The sequence below is a fragment of the Bufo gargarizans genome, chromosome 3, assembly GCF_014858855.1.
Source record: "Bufo gargarizans isolate SCDJY-AF-19 chromosome 3, ASM1485885v1, whole genome shotgun sequence".
NCBI lineage: Eukaryota > Metazoa > Chordata > Amphibia > Anura > Bufonidae > Bufo > Bufo gargarizans.
Window position 1 is genome coordinate 445,362,016 of NC_058082.1, and position 26,187 is coordinate 445,388,202.

Genomic DNA, 26,187 nt, shown 5'->3' on the forward strand with positions numbered 1-26,187 from the left:
ACTCTATTAACCTCCCATCCATCTCTCCCCAAGCAAGCAGAAAACCTTTGAAAATCCTTCACAACACAAGAGATCTTAAATTCCTTTAACTCTGCACCAAAAAATAAATGCCCAGGCCCCAATGGCCTGACTCCTTTCTACAACCTTTTCAACATTTCAAGACACTCTACTACCCTATATTAGAGATGAGCAAATCAAAGCTGACGAAGTAGAATTCGATCCGAATTTCAGGAAAAATTTGATTTGCGGCAAAGCAGAATTACCTCGCACTTTGTGGTAAAGAATAGCATGTTTTCCTAAAATGGCTGCACGTGTGAGGACATGGAGAAAGGAACTCTGGGAAGGCGGGATCACCCATAATGCCATGCATGTAGTCAATCAGCAGCCAGGCAACCTTGTAATGTCACAGCCCTATAAATAGCGGCAGCCATCTTAGATTCTGCCATTAACCCTTTGAGGACCAAGGGACGTATTTGTCCCATTTTCTTTTAATTTCCTGTATCATCTGATTAAGAACTTAAAATACTTTTTTTTTTTTGGTCAAAATATAAGTTCTTATCAACAAATGGATCTAGCTTTTTGCCAGTTATTTCATGAAATGGCTTAGTTACAGCAACTGAAGTGTACGAACTTCAGTTGCCTTAACAAAAAAAAAATTAGCTTCTTTTGGCCTTCCATTAAAAGTAACCTAATTAGTCACATTTGTCCCGTGTCATAACTCCTCCCCCAAAAATGACACAAGTGTGGAAATGGTTTTATTTATTGTTCAAATACATTCTTAAATGGAAAAAAAAATATGATTATTTTTATATTGATGACGGTAATCTTATGGTTCTCAAAGGGTTAACCAGTGTACTTAGTGCAGGGAGAGATGTCTGCAGGCGCTAAGGACAGTGTGCTAAAAAAAAAGATTTATAAGTGCAGGAAAAAATTATTCAAGGTGTAGGGAAAGGAAAGGGAGAAATCATTCAACAGCTTTTATGTTGAACAGTGTCCAGTAGGAAAGGTTACAGCCTGGGTAATAGGAATATTCCTATTACACCTTGCAGCACTAACTGGGGATACAAATTGCCATTATACATCTCTGTAATTCCAGCAAACCCTTCTTATTAGGGTGCAAGGGCTGATTGATACAGGCATTAAGAGGTTTTATCACAAGGCAATATTTCTACGTCTTATTTGCCCTTGTGTGGTGTAGTTATATGTTCTAAAGCATTTTTTGACTTATTATTAGTGGGAAAAAAGGGCTTATTAGCAGTTGTGAGTTGAAGTGCTAAAATTTCAGCCCTTTTTGTCATGCATTAGTGGAAATAGTAAAAATATATTTGCCACTCAATAGTGCAGTTATCTGTTCTAAAGCCTTTTGTGGTGTGTATTAGCGGGAAAAAAATATATACAGTACAGACCAAAAGTTTGGACACACCTTCTCATTCAAAGAGTTTTCTTTATTTTCATGACTATGAAAATTGTAGACTCACACTGAAGGCATCAAAACTATGAATTGACACATGTGGACTTATATACATAATAAAAAAGTGTGAAACAACTGAAAATATGTCATATTCTAGGTTCTTCAAAGTAGCCACCTTTTGCTTTGATTACTGCTTTGCACACTCTTGGCATTCTCTTGATGAGCTTCAAGAGGTAGTGGAAAAGCAAAAAATATATTTGCCGCTCAGCGGTTCAATTATCTGTTGTAAAGCCATTTGTGATGTGTATTAGTAGAAAAAGAAAATATATATTTGCCGCTCAGCGGTGCAGTTATTTGCTGTAAAGCCTTTTCTAACGTGTATTAGCGGAAAAAGATACTTTTTTTTTGCCACTCAGCGGTGCAGTTATTTGTTTTAAAGCCTTTAGTGGAAAAAGAGAAAAAATATATGCCTTTCAGCATTGCAGTTATCTGTTCTAAAGGCCGAATGCACTCGGCCGTGTTCCGCGGCCGAGAGCGGTCCGTGGTATGTCGGACTGGATTCCTGTTCAGAGCAGGAGCGCACGGCATCATTAGTAATACACTCATATAGTGTATTACTGTAGTGCAGAGGCGACATGAAGCGCACAGCGTCATAGCAACCAATGACGCCGTGCGCTCCTGCTCTAAACAGAAATCCAGCCCGGCATACCACGGACAGCTCTCGGCCGTGGAACACAGCTGTGTGCATTTGGCCAAAGCGTTTTTGTAACTTGTATTAGTGGAAACGCAAAAAATATATTTGCCGCTCAGCGGTACACTTATCTGTTCTAAAGCCTATTGTGACATATATTATCAGAAAAAGAAAAAAATACATTTTCTGCTTGGCGGTGCAATTAACTTTTCTAAAGCCTTTTGCGACATGTATTAGGGTAAAAGAAAAAATATATTTGCCGTTCAGGCATGCAGTTATTTGTTGTAAAGGTTTTTGTGACATATATTAGTGGAAAAAGAAAATATATATTTGCTGCTAAAGCAGTGCAGTTATCTGTTCTAAAGTATTTTGTGACGTGTATTAACGGAAAAACTAAAATTATATTTGCCGGTCAGTGGTGCAGTTATCTATTCTAAAGCCTTTAGTGACATGTATTAGCGGAAAAAGAAAAATTAAATTTGCCACTCAGCGGTGAAGTTAATTGTTGTAAAGCCATTTGTGACGTGTATTAGCGGAAAAAGAAAAATTATATTTGCTGTTCAGCGGTGCAGTTATCTGTACTAAAGCTTTTTGTGATGTGTATTAGCGGAAAAATAAAAAATATATTTACCGCTCAGCAGTGTAGTTATCAGTTCTAAAGCCTTTTTTGATGTATATTAGCAAAATAAGAAAAAATATATTTGCTGCTCAGCGGTTCAATTTTCTGTTCTAAAGCCTTTTGTGACGTGTATTAGCGTAAAAAAATATATATATATTTTCCACTCAGCGGTGCCATTATTTGTTGTAAAGCCTTTTATGACGTGTATTAGTGGAAAAAGAAAAAATAAAAAATATATTTGCCTCTCACCGGTGCAGTTATTTGTTGTAAAGCCTTTTATGATGTGTATTAGATGGAAAAATTTATGTATATTTTCCGCTCAGCGGTGCAGTTATCTGTTCTAAATCTTTTTGTGACGTGTATTAGCGAAAAAAAAAAAAATAATTGCTGCTCAGTGGTGCAGTTATCTGTTCTGAAGACTTTTGTGACGGATATGAGCGGAAAAAGAAACAATATATTTGCCTCTCAGCAGTGCAGTTATCTGTGATAAAGCCTTTTTTATGTGTATTATCAGAAAAAGAAAAAATATATTTGACGCTCAGTCGTGCAGTTATGTATTGTAAAGCCTTTTGTGATGTGTATTAGCGGAAAAAGGAAAGATATATTTGTCACTCAGCGGTGCAGTTATCTGTCCTAAAGCCTTTTGTGATGTGTATTAGAGGAAAAAGGAAAAAAATATGTTTGCTTCTCAGCGGTGCAGTTATCTGTTGTAAAGCCATTTGTGGCGTTTAATAGTGGAAAAATATATATTTGCTATTCGGCGGTGCAGTCATCTATTCTAAAGCCTTTTTTGACGTGTATTAGTGGAAAAACAAAAAATATATTTGCCCTCAACAGTGTAGTTATCTGTTCTAAAGTCTTTTGTGGCAAGTTTTTGCAGAAAAAGTAAAAATATATTTGCTGCTCACCAGTTCAATTATCTGTTCTAAAGACTTTTGTGGCTAGTTTTAGCGGAAAAAGAAAAAATATATTTCCTGCTCAGAAGTGCAGTTATCTGTTCCAAAGCCTTTTTTGACGTGTTTTAGCGGAAAAAGAAAAAATATATTTGCCGCTCAGCGGTTTAATTATCTGTCCTATAGACTTTTGTGACAAGTTTTAGCGGAAAATGAAAAAAATATATTTGCTGCTCAGAAGTGAAATTATCTGTTCCAAAGCCTTTTGTGACGTGTTTTAGCGTAAAAAAAATATTAATATTTTCCGCATAGCGGTGGAGTTATTTGTTGTAAAGCCTTTTATGACATGTATTAGCGAAAAATATATATATTTGCCGCTCAGTCGTGCAGTTATCTGTTCTAAATCTTTTTGTGACGTGTATTAGTGGAAAAAGAAACAATATGTTTGCCTCAGCAGTGCAGTTATCTGTGGTAAAGTCTTTTTTTTATGTGCATTACCGGAAAAAGAAAAAACATATTTGCCGCTCAGCAGTGCAGTTATCTGTTCGAAAGCCTATTGTGAGGTGCATTAGCGGAAAACTAAATATATTTTCCTCTCAGTGGTGCAGTTATCTGTTGTAAAGCCTTTTGTGACTTGTATTAGCGGAAAAAGAAAATATATATTTGTCGTTCAGCATTGCAGTTATCTGTTGAAAAGTCTTTTGTAACTTGTGTTAGCAAAAAAACTAAAAATATTTTTGCCGCTCAGCGGTGCACTTATCTGTTCTAAAGCCTTTTGTGACATGTATTATCAGAGAAAAAGAAAAAATACATTTGCCGCTTATCAGTGCAATTAACTGTTCTAAAGCCTTTTGTGACATGTATTAGCGGAAAAAGAAAAATTATATTTGCCGCTCAGCAGTGCAGTTATTTGTTAGAAAGCTATTTGTTACGTGTATTAGCGGAAAAAGAAAAAATATATTTGTTTTCAACGGTGCAGTTATCTGTTCTAAAGCCTTTTGTGATGTTTATTAGCGGAAAAAGAAAAAAAAAATTTGCTATTCATCTGTGCAGTCATCTGTTCTAAATCCTTTTGTGACCTGTATTAGTGGTAAAACAAAAAATATATTTGCCGCTCACCGGTCCAGTTATTTGTTGTAAATCCTTTTGTGGCGTTTATTTGAGGAAAAAGGAAATATATATTTGCCTCTCAGCGGTGCATTTATCTGTTCTAAAGCCTTTTGTGACATATATTAGCGGAAAAAGAAACAATATATTTGCCTCTCAGCAGTGCAGTTATCTGTGATAGAGCCTTTTTTTATGTGTATTAGTGGAAAAAGAAAAAATATATTTGATGCTCAGCCATGCAGCTATCTGTTCTAAATTCTATTGCGAGATGTATTAGTGGAAAAAGAAAAAATATATTTTCCTCCCAGCGGTGCAGTTATCTGTTCTAAAGCCTTTTGTGATGTGTATTAGGGGAAAAAGAAGAAATATATTTGCCTCTCAGCGGTGCAGTTACTGTGTCTGTGGTAAAGCCTTTTGTGACGTGTATTAGCGGAAAAAGAAAAAAAATGATTCCCTATGGGAATGGTTCTCACCTGAGTGTTTTACAGCGCGTACGATCGCGCTGTAAAACGCCCGATGCCCCAAGAAGTACATGAGCTTCTTTGGGGCGTCTTGTCGCGTGTTCCCCTACATAGACTTCAGCGGGAACGCGCGACAATGGGCGTTCGCTTGTCTCTGTATGTGCGATTGCAAACGCCCGTACAATCGCGCATACAGTACGTTCAGTACGCTCAGGTCTGAACCCAGCCTTAAAGCCTTTTGTAATGTGTATTAGCTGAAAAAGAAAAAATATATTTGCCGTGTAGCAGTGCAGATATCTGTTGTAAAACCTTTTGTGATGTGTATTAGCGGAAAAAGAAAAAATATATTTGCCGCTTAGCGGTGCAGTTATGTTGAAAAGCCTTTTGTGACGCGTATTAGCGGAAAATGTAAAATAATATTTACCTCTCAGCGGTGCAGTTATTTGTTATAAAGCCTTTTGTGACGTGTATTACCGGAAAAACAAAATATATATTTGCCGCTCAGCGATGCAATTGTCTGTTGTGAAAAATGTTTTGTGATGTATATTAGCGGAAAAAGAAAAAATATATTTGCTGTTCAGTGGTGCAGTTATCTGTTCTAAAGCCTTTTGTGAGGTGTATTAACGGAAAAAGAAAAATATATATTTGCCACTCAGCAGTGCAGTTATTTGTTGTGAAGCCTTTTGTGAAGTGTATTAACGGAAAAAGAAAAATATATATTTGCCACTCAGCAGTGCAGTTATCTGTTGTAAAGCCTTTTGTGGCATGTATTAGCGAATGAAGGAAAGATGTATTTGCCATTTACTGGTGCAGTTATCTGTTCTAAAGCCTTTTGTGACGTGTATTACCGTAAAATGAAAAATTATATTTGTCGCTCAGTGCTGCAGTTTTTTGTTGTAAAGCCATTTCTGATGTGTGTTAGCGGAAAAACCAAAAAAAAATTGCCGTTCAGGGGTGCAGTTATCTGTTTATATGACTTTTGTTGCAAGTATTAGCAGAAAAAGTAAAAATATATTTGTCGCTCAGCGGTGCAGTTAACTGTTCTAAAGCCTTTTGTGACGTGTATTAGCGGAAAAACAAAAAATATATTTGCCGTTCAGCGGTGCAGTTATCTGTTCTAAAGCTTTTTATGAGGTGTATTAACAGAAAAAGATTAAATATATTTGGCGCTCAGCTGTTCAGTTATCTGCATTTTTAAATCCAACAAAATGTCAGACAGAGAAGTGCTAGACCCTGCACAGGGGAGTAGCAGAGGCCTAAATGTTTCTGGTGCAGGCAGAGGTCACATCAGAATTAGGGAGCGTGGCAGCAGAGTTCTCAGCGAGAGGCCTGAGTTTACGGTGTCATCTAGCGGTCGTGTCTTCACCAGCAACCCAGCTGTCTTTGAATGGTTGAATGGGTCATCCACTTGGTCCTAAGTGACATCAGACAACCCAAGCTAAAAGTCGGTGGGTTCCTCTGACACGACGCTTAGTTGGCATGGCCTGGGAGCAGGCCATGTGCCCCCAGCTTTCCTGAACCTTCCTTTGTCATTTTCATTTTTCCCACCGCGAGAAGTATTATATGCCGTAGGCTTAATTACAATTTTCAGCGAGGATGAGCTACTGTACTAGAGGGTAGTCAGCAGCTACTGCCTAGCCAAGATCTGGAGGATACATCTGCCACTTCCTCTGCTAGGCGGGCAAGTAGTGATGAGGAGCGTGGCCTGGGATCTGGTGTTGCGAGCGGTCAGGCTCCTGACCCAGAGACGGTTGAGGAGGACATCATTGACAAGCAGACAGTACTCGATGATGATGATGATGTAGCTGATCACACTTTGGAGCCAGGTGACGAAGGAGCTCCATTATCATCGGGAGAATAGGGTGGCAGCTTGCCCGTGAGGCAGCAGCGGAGCCAGCAAGTCGCTAGCGTAGCCGGGAGTCAGCAGGGTGGCAGCAGTGGGAGGTCAGGAGAAAAAAACGTGCTTGGGGTAGACCACCCACTTAGTGGGAACCTACCTGCCAGAGAATTAGGGCTGCAGGGGTTCACGGAGGTAGGTGAACGTGGCCATATGTAGAATCTGTGGGCAGAAGGTGAAGCGTCGCCAGGGCGTCAACATATGCAACGTCACCATAAAGTGGCCTGGGTGAACCGTGGCTCCGATGTGGTGGTCCAGCCTGCGCAGCAACTGCTGCATCACCCAGTGGCACGCACCCAGTATCAGGCAGTAAAGGCTGCTCCACCTCAGCCGAAGGGAGCTGTCTGTCCTTCCCATCATCTGCTGGTCCTGATGCTCCCTCTCATCCTACTCCACTCATTCCATCAGCAATCGATCACCAAAGCGATTGCCAAGAGATAACAATATGAGTGCACTCATCCAATGGCACAGAAGCTCAATGTGCTCCTTACCAAGTTGCTGGTGCTGCAGTCCCTCTCTGTCCAAGTGGTGGACTCTGCACCTTTCAGAGAACTGATGGCTTGTGCCCAGCTGAGCTGGAGAGTCCCAAGCTGTCATTTCTTTGCAAAAAAGGCAGTACCAGACCTGAACACACATGTAGAACAGAAGGTGGTCCAGTCCTTGAGCCTGTCGGTGTCTGAAAAAAAGGGCATGGCAGCGCCATCGTGTGGAGCTGTAACTATTGTAAAGGACATTACATCTCCTTTACGGCCCACTAGGTGAATGTGACTCCTGCACAGCCACACCAGCAACTTGGCCAGATGACTCCGCTTCCGCCTCCACATTCTCACTCCGTTGGTCCTGCGACAATGTCTCCTCATCCTCCACTATGCCCTCAGCGTCCACTGCAGGGAAAATTTGCAGTTCCCCTCAAGTATACCACATGTGCAGGGCACTGAGTTGTCACGCTGTTCTGCACCTCCATTTCCTGGGTGAACAGAGTCACACAGGGGAAGAACTGCTCCATGTCCTTCAGCAAAAATCAAATGCTGTCTTTCTCTGTGACAACTCAAAATCGGAACCATGGTGACCAACAATGAGAAGAACATTGTGTTGGCGTTGCATCAAGGAGGGCTGAACCATGTGCCCTGTATGACACACGCGTTCAATCTGGTTGGCAAGCTGTTCCTAAAGTCGTCCACCCATCTGCAAGACATCCTAAAAATGGCCAGGAAACTTTGCTTGCACTTCAGCCACTCATACATTGCAAAGCACACCCTCCTTGAGCTTCAACGGTAGAATAACATCCCCCAACATAGGCTGATATGTGACATTTCCACCTGTTGGAATTCCACCCTCCATATGTTGGACCATCTGTGTGAACAGAGAAAGGCCATAAATGATTTCTTGATTATCCAAGCGTTCAGCAGTACTCCCCTGTGTAACTTCGATGTCAGCCAGTGAATGCTCATGCGTGACACCTTTTGCTCTGGCCCTTTGAGGAGGCCACGTTAATTGTCAGTCGCCAGGACAATAGGATGAACAATGTAATTCCACTGCTTCATGTCCTGGAACAGATTCTGGCAAATCTGGCTGGTCAGGGGACTCATGTGATCTCACGGTAACATGAACCCTGTGGGGGGTTGAACTGAAGGAGGAGGAGGACATTGGAGCACAAGCAATTTGTAGCGAAATAGGTGGTTTTTATACACAGGTGACAGGAAAAGAGAAGCAGGATCAGCCAGAGGAGCTACAGGGCAAAGAGGAAGAGGAGGCAGAGGACCCAGTGCTGCGGGGGCCATAGTTACCCCCAAGAAGAACTCACCTGTCCAACCAAAATGTAAAGAGACTAACCTTTGTCAAAATGAGTGAGGCGTGGATCAGCCAAGATTTCCACCCACCAATGCCTGATGCATCAGACTAGATCGTCCATGGCGCCACACCAACACTTTGACAAAAGAGACCGGTTTCTTCTGGCTACCTGCCTCAGCTACTATTCTGATGCTGCCACTCACCTGATGCCAAGTGGTCCTTTCCTTTTCCTCAGATACTGAGGTTAGGACTGTATAACCAATTTTATATTCCGCTCTTGGGTTTTTACGCCCCAGGTGCATTATCTTGCACTTATCAACATTAAATTTTAGTTGCCAGATTTTTGACCATTCCTCTAGTTTTCCTAAATCCTTTTCCATTTGGTGTATCCCTCCAGGAACATCAACCCTGTTACAAATCTTTGTGTCAGTAGCAAAAGGACACACCTTACCATCGAGGCCTTCTGCAATTTCGCTGATAAAGATATTAAACAATATGGGTCCCAGAACAGATCACTGAGGTACCCCACTGGTAAAAAGACCTTGGTCTGAATATTCTCCATTTACTACAACCCTCTGTTGCCTGTCCCTCAGCCACTGCCTAATCCATTCAACAATATGGGAGTCTAAGCCCAAAGACTGCAATTTATTGATAAACCTTCTATGTGGGACAGTATCAAAAGCCTTACTAAAGTCTAGATAAGCGATGTTTACTGCACCTCCTCCATCTATTATTTTAGTCACCCAATCAAAAAAATCAATAAGATTAGTTTGACATGATCTCCCTGAAGTGAACCCATGCTGTTTTTCATCTTTCAAGCCATGGGATTTTAGATGTTCCACAATCCTCTCCTTAATTATGGTTTCCATTCATTTCCCCACTATTGATGTCAGGCCTACTGGCCTATAGTTGCCTGATTCCTCCCTACTACCTACTCACCTTGCCACTCTGTGGCCTCCTAATGCTGCTGCCACCTCCACATTATGTCACCTTGCCACTCTGTGGCCTCCTGATGCTACTGACACCTCCACACTCTTTTACCTTGCCACTCTGTGGCCTCCTGATGCTACTGCCACCTCCACACTGTCCTTGTGCCACTCTGTGGCCTCCCGATTCTGCTGCTGCCACCTCCAATTTGCTAATCTCTAACTGCAATCTATACCTGTTCAATGATGATCTTCACATTTCTGTAAAAAAAAAATTTCATCTAAGGTCCTAAGTACACAAGCGTATTTTTGATCCACATCCAATCTGCTTTTTTGGCGGATCGGATGTGGACCCATTCATTTCAATTGAGCCGCAATTAGCACACTGTTTGCTGTTTGCATCTGTACTCATTGTCCGTTTTGCGGCCCTGCAAAACAAAACAAAAATAGGACGGGTCCTATACTTGTCTGTTTTGTGGACAAGAATAGGCATTTATATCAGTGCAGTACCTGCGAAAGGGGAAAATGTGGGATGCACATGTCCGGTATCCGTGTTTTGCACAAAACAGATACTGTTGTGTGTCTGAGGCCTTATTCAAGCTCATCCGAAGATAACACTGAATTATTATATAATACTTCACTGCTGTTTCTGATGGAAACTCAAAACTATCTATTGATTTATTGTACAAAATATGAGCACCCATTAAAATGTTAATATCTGACATGTTGATTCCCTTCATTTAGTTCTTAAATAAAGGCAGCTTAAGATTTAAAACTCCACTTAAATTAAGTCTTAAAAAGTTTTACTATTAATACTTTTTAATAATATTAAGACATATAAGTTTGTTGTTTTTTTTTTATTGTTTTTTTTTACAGAAAATTAAAATTAAATTTTAGCAGTATTAATTCCGAGTACAACAATACACAGTCGCCCACATAACACGTATAAAAAATTTACCCACATAACAGATATAAAAAAAATGTGTCACTTTAAACATACAAATCTAGTAAATAATCTGTGCTGTTTTAGGAGATTTTAAACACTCCCTATTCAATTCCAAACTCGGATCGCCTGCTAACTATCAAAACTTATCGCCCATCCCTCCCCATGATGGTTATCTCGGTAAACTTCACCCGTGGTCGCTCCAGTCTCTCTCCCCCTCTCACCCCGCCCCGGGGTAAAGATGACACACATTCAGGACATACCACATAGTCCTCATATCTTTCAATTCTTGCCAATAGGTTCTCCCATTCCCTAATGTTCGGTGCTCTTTTTGATCCCCACTCTCTTGCGATAATAACCTTTGCCACCATAAGGCCTTTTGTCCAGACCCTTTTTTTTCTCTCTAACCCTAATTGATGATGGTAAACAGCCTAGAATGGCCACTTCCGGTTTATATGGAAGAGATATGGAAGACTCTGCAGTTAGAAATCCAAAGACCTCTCGCTACTACGATTGCATACTTGAACAGGTCCATATCATATGAATATAGTTATCAGACTCCTCACTACATCTCCAGCATTTTGATTCTCGTTCTTTATAAATCTTGCTTAACAATATAGGAGTCATATATATTCTGTGGATAATGTTAAGGAAATAATCCTAAAATTACTAGAAACTTTTTGATGTTTTTGTATATGTTCCCCCAGTCTATTGTGTTTAATCCTATATCCTTTATCCATTTTTCCTCACTGTTAAATTTTAATATTTTTCCCATTCCCTTCCTTATTATCCTATACACTTGGAAAGTGGTCACCCTTGTTGTCGTGTGTTGATAACAAAAATTTATGAAATCGTGCTTTATAGTGGTAAAGTATTCCCTATTTTGTGTAGCTTCAAATGCGTGTTTTAATTGGTGGTACCGGAATTGACTCATTAAATCTGTATTTTTACCAGGACATAATTCTTTTAGTGCTATTATTGTCCCGTTCTTTACTAACTGTGATACATAAATAATACCTTTATTTTCCCAGTATTTATAATCTGTGATTAATTGAAACTCTACAATGTTGCTGTTACACCACAAAGGTGAGAAATATAAAGTATTCAAGATTCCTAGTATTTTTTTAATCTTACCCCAAGACAAATCCCAAGACAGGATTCGGCATATTGGGCATTTTTTCCCTTTATTTTTGATGAATCCTATCTCCAGTATGCCGAATATACTATATTTTGGGCCACTAAAGCCCTGTTCCAAATATTCTTTTATATTATTTCCCCCTGACTTTATCCACTGCATTTGGGAGGCTAAGTTGTATCCCTGAAAAAAGGGGACAGATAGTGTTCCATCCTCTTCCACTAACCAGAGATATTTTTGTTTGAGTTTTTCTTCCCCAGATTAAATCATTCAGCAGTCGTTCCAGAAGGTTAAAGAAACGATCCTCTATCCAAACTGGACATGCCACCAAAATATCTAAAATCTGGGGAAGAAAAAACATTTTTATTAAGGCAATTCTGTCCGCCTGGCCCATTGGTAGCTTCTGCCAGATGCCAATTTTACTTTTGCATCTAGTCAACAGGGGAACAACATTAAATTTCACAAAATCTGGAATGCTCACACTCAACTTTATGCCCAGTTATTCCATAGATTCCGTAGTTTTTAATACCCTGATTCCTAGGGGATATAATGGATCTAGTGGGAGGAGGACCAATTTTGCCCAGTTAACCTTATATCCCCAGATATCACTAAACGTATTGATTAGTGCCATAAGGTGAGATAGCTGCGATGTTGTTCTCCAAGAAAATCAGAATTTCATATGCATACATACTTATCAGAGATCCCCTTCATACCAGAACCAGAGATCCCCTGGTTTTGGCTGCTAATGGTTCTAGAAATAACGCAAAAAGTAGGGAGAGAGGGGACATCCCTGTCTTGTTCCTCTATGCAGCTCTATTTGCTCAGACCATACTCCATTGATATTAATTCTAGCTTTGGGGTGATTGACAGGGTAAGACAACCTGTTCCTCCTAGACACGTAGAAACAGGAGTCTCACTGGCCAAGCTACATAAAAAGGGAAACATGAACAGCTTATGGCAATGGCAGGTAAATGCAATAAGTAACACCTACCTTCCACAGACACAAAGCCTGGAACCCATGAAGAAGCACTGCTGTCCTCAGGATATGGCGGACACAGCACACACCACACATCACACAGGAACCCAGGACCATAAGCTGCAATAACAAGGAGACCAAACACACACCTTCATAACACCATGTAACATAACTTATGACCACAAGGGTGGCCCCCACTGGCAGATGATATATCACAGGAGGATGCTTCCAGCTAGCCATGGCTGAAGTACCCCTCAGACTACTGATCACAGCAGAGGCTAAATAGCCCATGTAGCCACACCCACACACAGACACACCCAGTGCACACACACTAGGAAGGAAGTTAACCCTTCCAACACAAGGCAAGGGAAGACGGCCACTTAAAGGGGAATTACACACATAAAGATCACACTCCACCTGTTACCGCAGGCAATGGCATGCGTGGCAACCATGTCCTGGGGATCAGCCAGAAGGCCGAGACACTGCCACCACATGCACACAACACCAAACGTAGTCACGGGCAACCAAGTGAAGGAAAATGTCACTAAGCACACCATAGGCCGTGACACCCCCCTGTGCAGCCTGCATATTCAAAAAGGCTCTACGTATACTAGATTGCACTAATCTCTTAGGTATAAATCTGGTTTGATCTGGGTGGATTAACCTATCAATGACTCCCTTTAGCCTGTGAGCAAATATTTTTGCACATATTTTATAGTCTGTATTTAAGAGGGAGATCGGGCTATATGCACCAATAATCACTACTTCAGATAGGGAAACAGGGAGCTCATCTGTCTCAAAAGTGTTATTTAGAAATTGGAACCTGTATTAACATTGGCAGGATTATATCACCATATTGACGGTAGATTTCAAACGGAAGTCCATCCGTCCCTGAAGAGGAGTTTCCCTGAATGGTCCTGACTGCCTCAGACAGCTCATGTAGTTCTATAGGTCGATTTAATATTTTACACTCCAGCTCTGTTAATTCAGGGAGATTGAAAATTCCTGGAGAAAATCAACCTCTCCATCCTGCTGATTTCTTTTATTAGTGTATAGGATTTTGTAATACTTTACAAACTCTTGATCTCCACCGGACATGTGGTAACCTTTCCGTTTCCCAGTTTAATATTTTTTATTCTATTGATGTTTTTTGGTTTTGAATCAGAGATGACAAAAGGTTTCCTGGTTTCCCTGCCTGCGAGAAGTATTTAGCTCCTGTAAAGAAAACCCTGTATTGTGCCTTTTCGAATAGATCATTTTTATACTCCAATCTTGCCTCTTCAAACTGTGTTTGTACAGTAGCACCTATATTTTTAACTAAGTCTCCCTGTAGGTTCTGGGCCCCTTTTTTAAGAGCTAGTTCTTTTGCTGCAAATTCTTTCTTTTTCCAGTTAATCTTGGCCATGGACACCCTGCGCAGAAACACTGTAAAAGTCTTATGACGGTTAGTTCAAATGAGGGGAAAGACTGCAGCCCCTCGCCCAAACACACACTCGCCACCCCTTTGTCGAAGAGCCAAATGTGGTTAAAGGTATAGATGTCCAGGTATCTGCACCACCTCCAGACTCAAATATGGGCCTCCACCAGGCACTCCGTCAGCGCACCCCACATATCATGACCATCAGCCGCCTCCCTCAAGTCATAAAACCGCCACAGGACACCAGCGCTCCCCACACATCTCTTCTTACCAACTGATGACGCCGGCAGCTGGAGCGACTAAGAGAGATATCGATGCAAGATCAGACCCAGAACAGCAGGTAACCACTCTTAGGGTGGATGCCGTCCGGAGACAGAGGTGAAACAGCGATTTAATAAGAAAGGACGCCAGACTGGAGCGGAGCGCCCAGATGCCACAAGTCGACATGAGGCAGCATGATCACAAGAGGCTCAACTCCAGGAGGTCCGCAGGGAAGCGAGGGTTGACATTGCACGATTCACCAAGGTCTAGGAGCCGACAGGGCAGGGAGGGAGAAGCCACAGAACACCTACGTGATTGCCGCAGTGACTTAGACATAAGTTTAATGACTGCTATAAAAAAAAAAAATCATATAGCTGGGCATTAAAACATTAAATTAGGTGGTATATCAAGGAACAGGAAATATCACTTAGATATATGAATGTTCTGATTTAACATAATATGTTTTTAAGTCCGTGTAAACTTCTTGTGTACAGGAGCTTCTAAGTTTGCATTGTTATAAATGGTACATTTAAATTATGGTACAGTATTTACCCTATATTTATTATCTTGCTCCCATTCAATTTGAGGATTGTATGTGTATAAGATACCATCCCTACCAAAAAAGTATAACATGGAAACATTGATGGCATGTGACATGACTCCCACAACCAAGCATTATGACCACTCCAAGATAGAGAAGATAGAGAGAGGAGCGGGGCTGCAGAATTTAGCTCTGACAGCAATTATATACAGTAAGAACATAAATTTACTGTTAGCACTGAACGATACAACCCCAGTCTGTTTTATCTTCACATAGTGTATCCCTGTAGCACTGGGAGAATAGTAAAAGAAGCAGGGCTACATAGTTCAGCACTGATAGTAAGAGCACAATGTTCCTGTACACTTATTAGAGACACTGAAAACATAAAGGAGAACACCAGTGATAAGTGCAGTCAGCAGCTTAACTGCAGGGTAGCATGCTACATCATTTTAGTAAGCTCCATTTCAAATTTTGGGAGGCAGTGCTGCTAGGATAAGGAAGGAGAGACTGTAACAAGGAGACCAGAGGCAGGCTGATTTCACATTTACTTTAGAGCAATAAAACCACTATTTCAACCTACAATAAAATGTAGCCTTATTAATGAGTTTAAAATAATGAATGAGCAAAAAGTATAGTTTAAAATGACAATGGTCTATTCTGAGATTTTAATGCACAAAAATATGCGTAATAGCTAATGCCTGTATCACATAAAATAGTGAAACAGTACACTGCAATACACTTGCAAGCAAATATAGTTGAAAGTACTCTTTATGGCTTTGTGGCATTAAGAGGCATGTCAAGCGTTAAATGGTGTGGTGTAAAGCATGACACCAACAGATTCTTGAGCAGTAGAAAATGTTTCTTTAGGGCCCATTCACAAGACTTTATATCTCTGTCTGCATCTATTCTGCAATTTTGTTGATTGGATGTGGACCAATTCATTTCAATGTGGCCACAAACGATGCAGACAGCACACCGTGCACTGTCTGCATCCATATGTCCATTCCATGGCCCCGCAAAAAAGATAGAACATGTCCTATTCTTGCCTGTATTTGTGGACAAGCATAGGCATGTCTATCATGGAGAAGGATGTTCCATTCCGTAGAATGCAGAAGGCACCCTGCTGGTATTGGTGTTGTGCGGACCCACAATTTGCAGCCTGCAAAAACAGATACGGTCGTGTGAATGAGGATTAGATTAATGAATCGTGCTTCTCTGCATGTCTTGGCATTGAATGTGGCAGAAATGGGTTAATTCACTTTAAAAAGGTAAATACAAAAAAATTAAATAAAGAATATAGCACTAGTTACTAGTATTAGCAATAGTAGTTAGACTACGTATACACCCATACAAATATCCCTCCCCTTTTTCATTCAGAAAAATATATATACCTGTATTTATAATATTTATTAGTTTTAGCAATAGTATAGTGTAATTTGTATGTGTAAAATATACAAACATACACACAATTGTCTATTTTAAAAAAATCTAGGTATTTGTTTTAGCTATATTTTGCATAGCAGGGTTTTTTTCTGTGTAAAATATTCAAACGCACAAAAAAATATAAAAAAAAACAACAAACTTAAAATGTCCAAATATACAGAAGATGAATAACTTAGGCGAATAACATAAAAAAAAAGTCACTTTGAAGGGGCTTGTAACATTTCGGCGCTGTACAACAGTTTTCTGGCAGTACGGTTCCATAGAACCAGCAATAGAAAAATAGGCCCGCCGAAATCCAAAATGTACTCCAGTCTTTTGAAGTCTTGCGTTGGGCCCAGACAGTAGATACATTACAGAAATAGTGTCCATTTTCAGGGTAAAAGTGTACGGGAATGGTTTTAGAAATGTTTTCTCTTTAAACCTTTTGTAATATTTAGAAGAAAAAAAATGATAAGAAAAGGAAAATCTTTTTTTTTCATAATTTTCAGTTTTTCCTCCTAAATAGATATATATTTTATATTATATCCATCATCTAAAGGCAAAAAAAAAAAGGTCTATGGCGTCCTGTGAAAAATAATATCAAATACATGTAGGCTGGCAGTTAGCCGTTTGCAGTTAGATAGACCCATTGCTACAACTGAAAAACTAGCCTGGTAAGGAAGGGGGATAAACACTCCGGTAATGAAGCGGTTAATATATCTCCCAAACAATGGGCTCTCTTAAAAGACTAACAATACTAATACAATGTGCCTACTTCAATGCAACGCTAAAGTAAACATAATTATTCTTATGGCTTGGATCATCTGCATTGCTCTTGGATAGTATTGTCAAGACCATTTATCCTTGGTTACATTTATAAATCCTTAATATATGGCAGAGGACTCTATTGTTTCACCATCCATCATGCCGTTAGAAACCCCATTTTGTAATGTATAATTGCTTCACAAAAAGAACATAATATACTGTAGGTTGGCTGGTGCTACCTCATTTTTATTTGCTACATGTTGATACCTTTGAACTGTGTTGACTTATGACATGGTTCAAAAAGCTTCTTTTTTTTGTTTACATTTTTATGATTTTGATTGAAAAAGAGATCTAGGTCAATCCAACAAAGGTATAAAGTTCTATCAAACTATTTTGAGTTTGCTATAATTATTGTTATAGTTTGATTCTCTTGATACACTTGGCATCATATTCCAGCGCTATACAGGTCTAAATGTACAAAGTACACTTAGAATATCCAGTAAGCTAAACAATGGATGCAGACATCACACAGTTACAGTGTGACTCCTATATTTTCCAATTCAGCGCACAATAATACATGCTGCCTCCAACAGTTCTGCTCTTTACCTCGGCTACAATAGAAAGCCAGGCAGACGTGGGACAGTAGCCAAGACATTTTATTAAACTGAAATCTTATTACATGGTTCACTTATAGTCCCAATTATTTAACACTGATGATAGAATCTAGGCACAAGCTCTCAGCTGCACTTCTGCAAAGTTCAAATGACAATTTCCCATATGTATGCAAAACCTATTCCATCTTTTCCACCATAGAAGTCCTTATCATGGTTTTTTTTATGTTTTTTTATGTTGTTTTTTATTTTATTTTACTTTAATCAGGTCAACTTTCATCAACCCCCATTTCAAATATTTCTGATTATATTCGCCTTGAATGGCCTTTTGTTCAAGTCCAAAGAAAAATGTCTATTGGAATAAGGAAAATGACTAGCGGTTCAACATCAGTCCAGAACTGTTTTGGGAGATCATTATATTTCTTTTCAAAAAACTAATTTTCAATTTCACTGTGAATGAGAGGCTAAAATGAAAATTGTGTGTGTATAACTTGGCACATGGCAGTGGTAATAAACTTTTGCTTAGAGGAGAATCTTGATGAATAAAAGTTACAGAAATGCTTCTTCAAACTGTACTTAGGTTTTAAATATAGTCTCACACTACCAACTGTACCATAAGAGCATTAGTGCCATTAATCAAGAGATGCATCTTTAAAGGGATTCTATAGTTTGTTTTAACTGATGATCTATCCTCTGGATAGATCATCAGCATCTGATCGTCGGGGGTCTGACACCCGGGACCCCCCGCTGATCAGCTGTTTGAGAAGGCAGAGGTGCTCCAGCAGCGCCGCGGCCTTCTCACTGTTTATCTATCTATATGATTTTTCTGCATAAATAACATGAAATCTTTAAATAAATAACACCTTTTGATCACATGTTCATGGGCTGTTGTGAAAAGGTGGTAGCCCAGCCTAAGGCCCCTTAGAGACCGCCGTAAAAAGCTGTATTGGTGGTCACTAATGGGTTAAATATATAAATGTTAAAATAACCAAGGTCATAGCAGGTAAGATTCCTAAATAACGGCAAAGGGAGGTGGTCACGAAGATAAGGAAAAGGTGGAATTACTAAATGTGTGTTTTTTAGCTTTTATATATACAAAAGAAGAGAAAGGACCTGATATTGGTTGCGCATGGGCTTTTTGTACATCCTGTAATTTACTCAATTGGATAACTGTAGAAGTTAAAAAAAAAAAAAAGTAAAGTGAATAAGCCTCCAGGTCCAGATGTATTACACCTAAGAGTTCCTAAAGAACTCAGTTCAGTGTCCCTGTTCATAATTTTTAGAGAATCTCTAGGGCCTGGTAAATTTGAATAGTGCAAGGCAAATGTGGTGCCCATATACAAACAGGGCTCTAGTCCAGTAGTGGGAAAAATGTTTGAAGGACTCTTAAGGGTCTACAGTATATACAGGAGTATGTGACTCTTAATAACATCATAAGGCCTCTTTCACACTTGCGTTGTCCGGATCCGGCGTGTACTCTACTTGCCGGAATTACACGCCGGATCCGGAAAAACGCAAGTGTACTGAAAGCATTGGAAGACGGATCCGTCTTCAAAATGCATTCAGTGTTACTATGGCAGCCAGGACGCTATTAAAGTCCTGGTTGCCATAGTAGTAGTGGGGAGCGGGGGAGCGGTATACTTACAGTCCATGCGGCTCCCAGGGCGCTCCAGAATTACGTCAGATCCATGCGCTTGGGGCGCCCTGACGTCACTCTGGAGCGCCCCGGGAGCCGCACGGATTGTAAGTATGCTGCTCCCTTGCTCCCCACTACACTTTACCATGGCTGACAAGACTTTAGCGTCCCGGCAGCCATGGTAACCATTCAGAAAAAGCTAAACGTCGGAAAAGAACGCAGGTGTGAAAGAGCCCTAAGTGATAACCAGCATGGCTTTACTAAGGACAGAAGTTGTCAGACTAACCTGATTTGTTTTAATGAATAGGTAAATAAAAGCCTGGACAGAGAAGATTTTGCAAAGGCATCTGATACTGTCCTTCATAGACATTTAAAAGGTAAAATAAGGTATATAGGCTTAGAAAGTTTGTAATTGAATTGAAAACTTGCAGAAGAATGATGTTCATATAGTTCTAGTCAATGATTTATATTCTGAATGGTTATAGGTGGTGTACCCTAAGATTCAGTACTAGGTCCCTTATTATTTACTGCATTTTTCATACAATACAATGCACTTTTTTCCCCCAAAATGGGGGGAAAGTGGCAGTGCATCTTATAGTCTGAATGCTAATGACCACTTCTATTATGGAAGCGGTCATTAGCATACAGGAGGCACTGGGAGGTGAGGACAGTGCTGCGCTGGCTCACTCACCTTCCCTGGTCTTCTTCCAGGTCCTGCTGTGCATTGTGTCCTGACATCACAAAGCAGCAGGACATAGTGCATGTAGGCGCGCACTATGACCTGACACTGTGCATCATCAGGTCTCAGTACAAAGCAGAACCTAAAAGAAGCTAAGGAGCGGTGTGTCCTGGATATGCGGCGCTGTCCAGAGCAAGCAAGGTAAGTTTATTTATTTTTTGTAACGTCTGATCTGAGGACTGATGGTGGCTGGGGGGTCTGATCTGAGGATGAGTGGGGCTGGGGGTGTGTGATCTGAGGCTGAATGGGGCTGAGGGTACTATCTGAGGCTCATAGGGTCTGATTGAGGGTCTGATCTGAGTCTGATGGGGGCTGGGGGCTGATCTGAGGCTGAGTTGTGCTGGATAGTGCTATCTGAGGCTGAATGGGGCTAGAGGGTGCAATCTGAGGCTGATAGGTAGAGATTAGCAAAGTTTCGATTTGGCTGCTTTGCCGAATTTCACAAAGAAATTTGATTTGTGACAAATTACTTAGTCACAAAGCACATTTCTTTGTGAGTAGCGGAAACAATGACGGGGGACAGCCTCCTGTCATTGAACCCCTCAGATGCTGCGTTGATCACCGATCATAGCATCTGAGATAAAACATGTTGGGCTTTTAGGGGTTAATCAGAAAAAAAAAAAAATAACTTACCTTATCCATTTGAGCGCGAAGAGGCTGCCGTGGCCATCTTGATTGAAGATTCTGCATTAAATCTCGCAATGCGAGTGAAGACATCACCACACACAAGATTTTGTGAGGGATCTTCAATCAAGATGCGGTGGCCTCTTCACTAGTGATGAGCAGCAGGGGCAATATTTGAATTTGCAAGGCAGGCGCAATATTCAAATTTGCTATATTTTGCAAATATTTGGGCGAATATTTGTCATTGCGAAAATCGGCAACGTAATATTCGCGCAATGCGCACAATACAGGCGTGGGTCATTTTTGCTACATTTTTCAAGCTGCTAGAAGTTTCCTGAGACTGGAGAAAATGGTTGGCAGAGCATTACATGCAGATAGAGTGCTCCAATATATTGTGCAAATTGGCAATTAATGATGCGCATATTTTTGCGCAATACGTGCAACTTCATATTTAAGCAGGTCTGACTACATATTACTTGTTGTGACATCACAGAACTACTCTGTCTGTAGCATGTATGTATGGACAGCAGAACCTACCACACTACCTAACACCCTGCACTGGAACCTATCAGCTACACTATATCAGGATATAACCTACACTGACTATCTGCGACTAATTAGCTGTATTATATGTAAGCTAACTAACTAACTAACTAACTATCTAATGTAAAGAGTTTGACACCCCAAAGCACAGAGCACAACAATGACACTGATGTCTCTCTCATAAATGCCAAAAAATGCAGAAAATGGCTGCTGGGGAGGTTCTTATATAGTAAGGGGTAGGTAACTTTCCTATTGGTTGCTAGGGATGTTGCTAAGCTCTGACAAAGCCTTCTCATTGTTGGCCCACAAGCAAGAAGCAGGGAGGGATCATGTGTTAAAGTAAAAAAAAATCTAGAGTATTCGCAAATATGAATATATAGCACTATATTCTAAATATTTGCGAATTCTCAAAGTGGCAATATTCGCAATAAAAATTTGCGCCCAACACTACTCTTCACACTCAAACGGATGAGGCACAGTATGATTTTATTTAATTTTTTACTGCTATTTCAGGGAAAATTGATTTGTTACCACGAAGCACAAGGAAATTTTGCTTTGCCAAATCTAATTTTCCCTGAAATTCAGATTGAAGTCTACTTTGGATACTTCATTTCTCTCAACAATACTGATAGTCTGATTGGGGGTCCAATCTGAGCCTGAGGAGTTCGATCTGAGGCTGATTGGGTCTGATCTGAAGCTAATTTAGGGTCTGATCTGAGGCTGATGGGGGCTGATGGGGGCTGATTTGAGGCTAGTGTTGGCTTGGGGGGCTGATCTGAGGCTGGGTGGTCTGATGGGAGTCTGATCTGAGGCTGAGGGGTCTCATCTGAATATGATGGAGCTTGGGGGTCTGATTTTGGGGTCTGATTTCAGGTCTGATGAAGAATGGGGGTCTGATGAGGGTCTCATCTTAGATCTTATGAAAAATGGGGATCTGATTTGGGGGTCTGCTCTCAGGTCTGATGGAAACATATTTTTTTTTTCCTATTTTCCTTCTCTAAACCTAGGTGCATCTTATAATCCAAAATTATGGCAATTTATTGATTTATGATCTCAAGAATGGGATTAATAGCACAGTTTCATTTTTTGCAGATGAAACCAAACTATGTAGTATTGTGCAGTCTATGACTGTTGGTAATCAGGAGAGGGCGGAGGAGAGATAGGAATTGGGCCGGCACCTCTGCCTACCTGTAGCTCCCCTAACTGAAAACTGAACCAGTTAATAAACACTCGAGACAACAGGTAACCTTTAGCTGGGTGATGATCGGCCACAGCTTATTTATTTTAAACGGCAAAACCAAAGAACATCATCTTGGAGCGGTATGCCAACCGCCGGACTCCCGGTGGGCAAGTACGCCATCAGCCATTTCCAACACTCCGCTGTATCAAATGCCGCCAGCTGTGATTTCATATCTCCAATCATACCGCAATTCTTAAAAGAAGAAGACAACATAAATATCTCCAAAACAACTGTTGTACAGGTTCCCAAACCTTTCTTTCCAACTTTCTTTCTCTTTTTTTTTTTTTTTTTTTTTTTTTTTATAATACCCCTGGAGAAAACCAGAATCCCCAAGGCAACTCCACACTGAAACTACCCATTCAAGGGCGGGAGGGAGGGCAACTCGGCTTTCGCTGACAAAGAGGAAGTGCAGCAGCAGAGGAGGGGGTTATATAACCTGGATAGAGGGAGGAGACAAAACCCTACGCCCCCATAGTGACGAATCCCTTAACCCTTTAGGTACCTAACCCCGGGCAAGGTGCTACACATAACCCAAGGCTGGGAAGGGGAACGGGGACCACCAGTCCCTAAGCACCCTCCATAAAAAGTCGGGCGCTTGCCAGGAAGATGTCCAAAAACTATAAACTGACTTGAACACTTGGATACCATGTGCCTTAGTGAACACTACACTATATGGACAAAGGTATTGTGTAGTGATGAGCGAGCATGCTCGGCCAAATACCTGTTCGGCTCGAGCATCGCTATGCTCGGCACATGGCGGTACTCGGCCGAGTACCGCATGTGCTCGAGTGCCGTGCTCGAGTGCCATGCTCGAGTCTCCTTCCCTCACGTTTCGCGGCTGCTAAAGCAGCCAATAAACATGCAGGTAAGTACTGCCATCACTGTAATGCCAAGTTGGTTGCTAGGATTGCAGTGATTGGCTGGCCGGAACTCGTCTTCGGGTGCTATATAGCACCCGATGACACGTGCTCGGATCAGTCATAGTCAGGGAGAGCAGAGGGTAAAAAGGCAAAGGCAGTGTAGGGAGCAAAATTCTCAGTTATTATTCAAAGAAAGCTTTTCAAAGACCCAAAAGTCCTTTTAAGGACTAGTGTGTATGTGTGTGTGTGTTTTAGAGCAGCAATATATTTTTACCTGCGCTAAATTAATCAGTCTCAGGATGGGAAGGAAGGGAAAGATAGTGCAGGGAGATAAATTTGCTCTTTTTACTACCAAAAGCTTTTCAAAGACCCCAAAGTCCTTTTAAGGACTACTGTGTGTGTGTTTGACAGCAGCAAGATATTTTTCTTTAATACCCATTAGGCTACTTTCACACCTGCGTTAGGTGTGGATCCGTCTGGTATCTGCACAGACGGATCCGCACCTATTATGCAAATGCTTGTATCCGTTCAGAACGGATCAGTTTGCATTATTCTTTTTAAAAAAGTCTGTCAAAACGTATACGTCCTGACTTACATTGAAAGTCAATGGGGGACGGATCAGTTTTCATATTGTGTCAGTGAAAACGGATCCGTCCCCATTGACTTTCATTGTAAGTCAGGACAGATCCCTTTGGCTCTGCATCGCCAGGCGGACCGCATCCAGAGCGGAATGGAGGCGGAATGGAGCCAAAGTGATGCATTCTGAACGGATCCTTCTCTATTCAGAATGCATTGGGGCTGAACTGATCCGTTTTGAACCGTTTGTGAGATACCTGAAACGGATTTCACAAACGGAATTCAAAACGCCAGTGCGAAAGTAGCCTTAGTGACATAAACTGTACATCATCCGCAGACTGTGTCTTTTTGTGTAAATTCAAATAATCAGCGTCACATTTATTGTCTATAGTGTGCATTTAATACACATCCATGACATATACAGTTCACCATCTGAAAACTGTTTCTGTAGAGTAAAGTTAAATAATTAGGGGACATTCCTCATCTACTGTCTCTGTAGTGTGTGTGTGTGTAATACACATCCATGACATATACAGTACTCCATTCGAAAACTGTTTCTTTAGCGTAAATTCCAATAATCTGGGCCTAATCTAGTGTTCATAGTGTGTTTTGTGTGACATATACAGTACACCATCCGAAAACTGTTTCTTTTGCGTAGATCAAATAATCAGGGGCCAGTCCTCATCTACTGTCTCTCTAGTTTGTGCATGTAATACACATCCGTGACATATACAGTACTCCATCTGAAAACTCTATCTTTAGCGTAAATTTAAATAATCTGGGCCTAATCTAGTCCCCACAGTGTGTTGTTTTCTGTGACATATACAGTATGTCATCTGAAAACTGTTTCTTTAGGGCAAATTGCAATAATCTGGGCCTAATCTAGTGTCCATAGTGTGTGGCTTTCTGTCCACTTTTAGTAGACTGTAAAACAAACTGCGCCACATCTAGTAACAAAACCATTAATATGAAGGAGAGCACTAAGTGACGGGGAAGTGGGCATGATGCTGATGGTGCACGCAGAGGCCGTGGCCCTGGGCACAATGAAACTGTGCCTGCTGCCAATGCACCAGAAAAAAAAACATCCACCGTACCCAGCTTCATGTCCAACTTAGCTGGGCGGCACATGACAACACTGTCCAAGTCAGATCAGTGCGAATAGGCAGTCGGTTGGATTGCTGAAGATAATGCTTCTAGTCGGTTAAGCACCACACTCTCTTCCACCAAGTCTAGTCTCTGTAGCCAAGAGTCTGGTCAACTGAATCCTCCCTCTGATTATCCTTCCTCCCACAATGGAGAGGTTTGCCAAACAAGTGATCCCACACTCGGATATTCCGAGGAGCTCTTTCCAGCGCCACTATTACATTTGGCCTTCGCGCCCAGCACGCTTGAAGAGGGACCTGAGATATTGTGCCCTGATTCCCAACCTCTTGAGCCTTCACAGCCTCAAGAAGATGATGGTGGTAACAGCAATCATTCGTTCACGAGGTGGATGATCATGAGACACAGTTGTCAATCACTGAGGTTGTGGTTAGGTCAAGTCAGGAGGATGAGCAGAGTGAGGAAGTGGAAGAGGAGGTGGCTGATTATGAGGTCACTGACCCAACATGGGAAGGTGAAAAGCCGAGAGATGACAGCAGTACACAGGGGGAGGGATCCACAGCACTGCAAGAGGCTGGAAGAGGCAGTGGGGTTGCAGAAGTGAGAATTCGGACCACACCAAACAGGCCCGCAACGATTACACCGAGCATCCCTAGGCATAAATCTACCTTGCCAAGGGGTAGGTGTTCCGCAGTATGGCACTTTTTTTGATGAAGGTGCAGACGACAAAAGAGTGGTAGTTTTCAACCTGTGCCATACCAAAATGAGCTGGGGCGCAATCACTAGCAACCTCACCACCACCATCATGATCCATCACATGGTATCCAAGCATCCTAATAAGTGGGCCGAACGCCTGAGTCCACAATCTGGGTCTGCGGGTCACACCACTGCCTTCTCTTCCCCTGTGTTACGCACAGCTGGCCAATCCCCTGTCGAAGGTGCAGGCCCGGATGCCCCTCGCCTTGCACCTGTACCTGCGCATGAACCAACAGCAACAACAT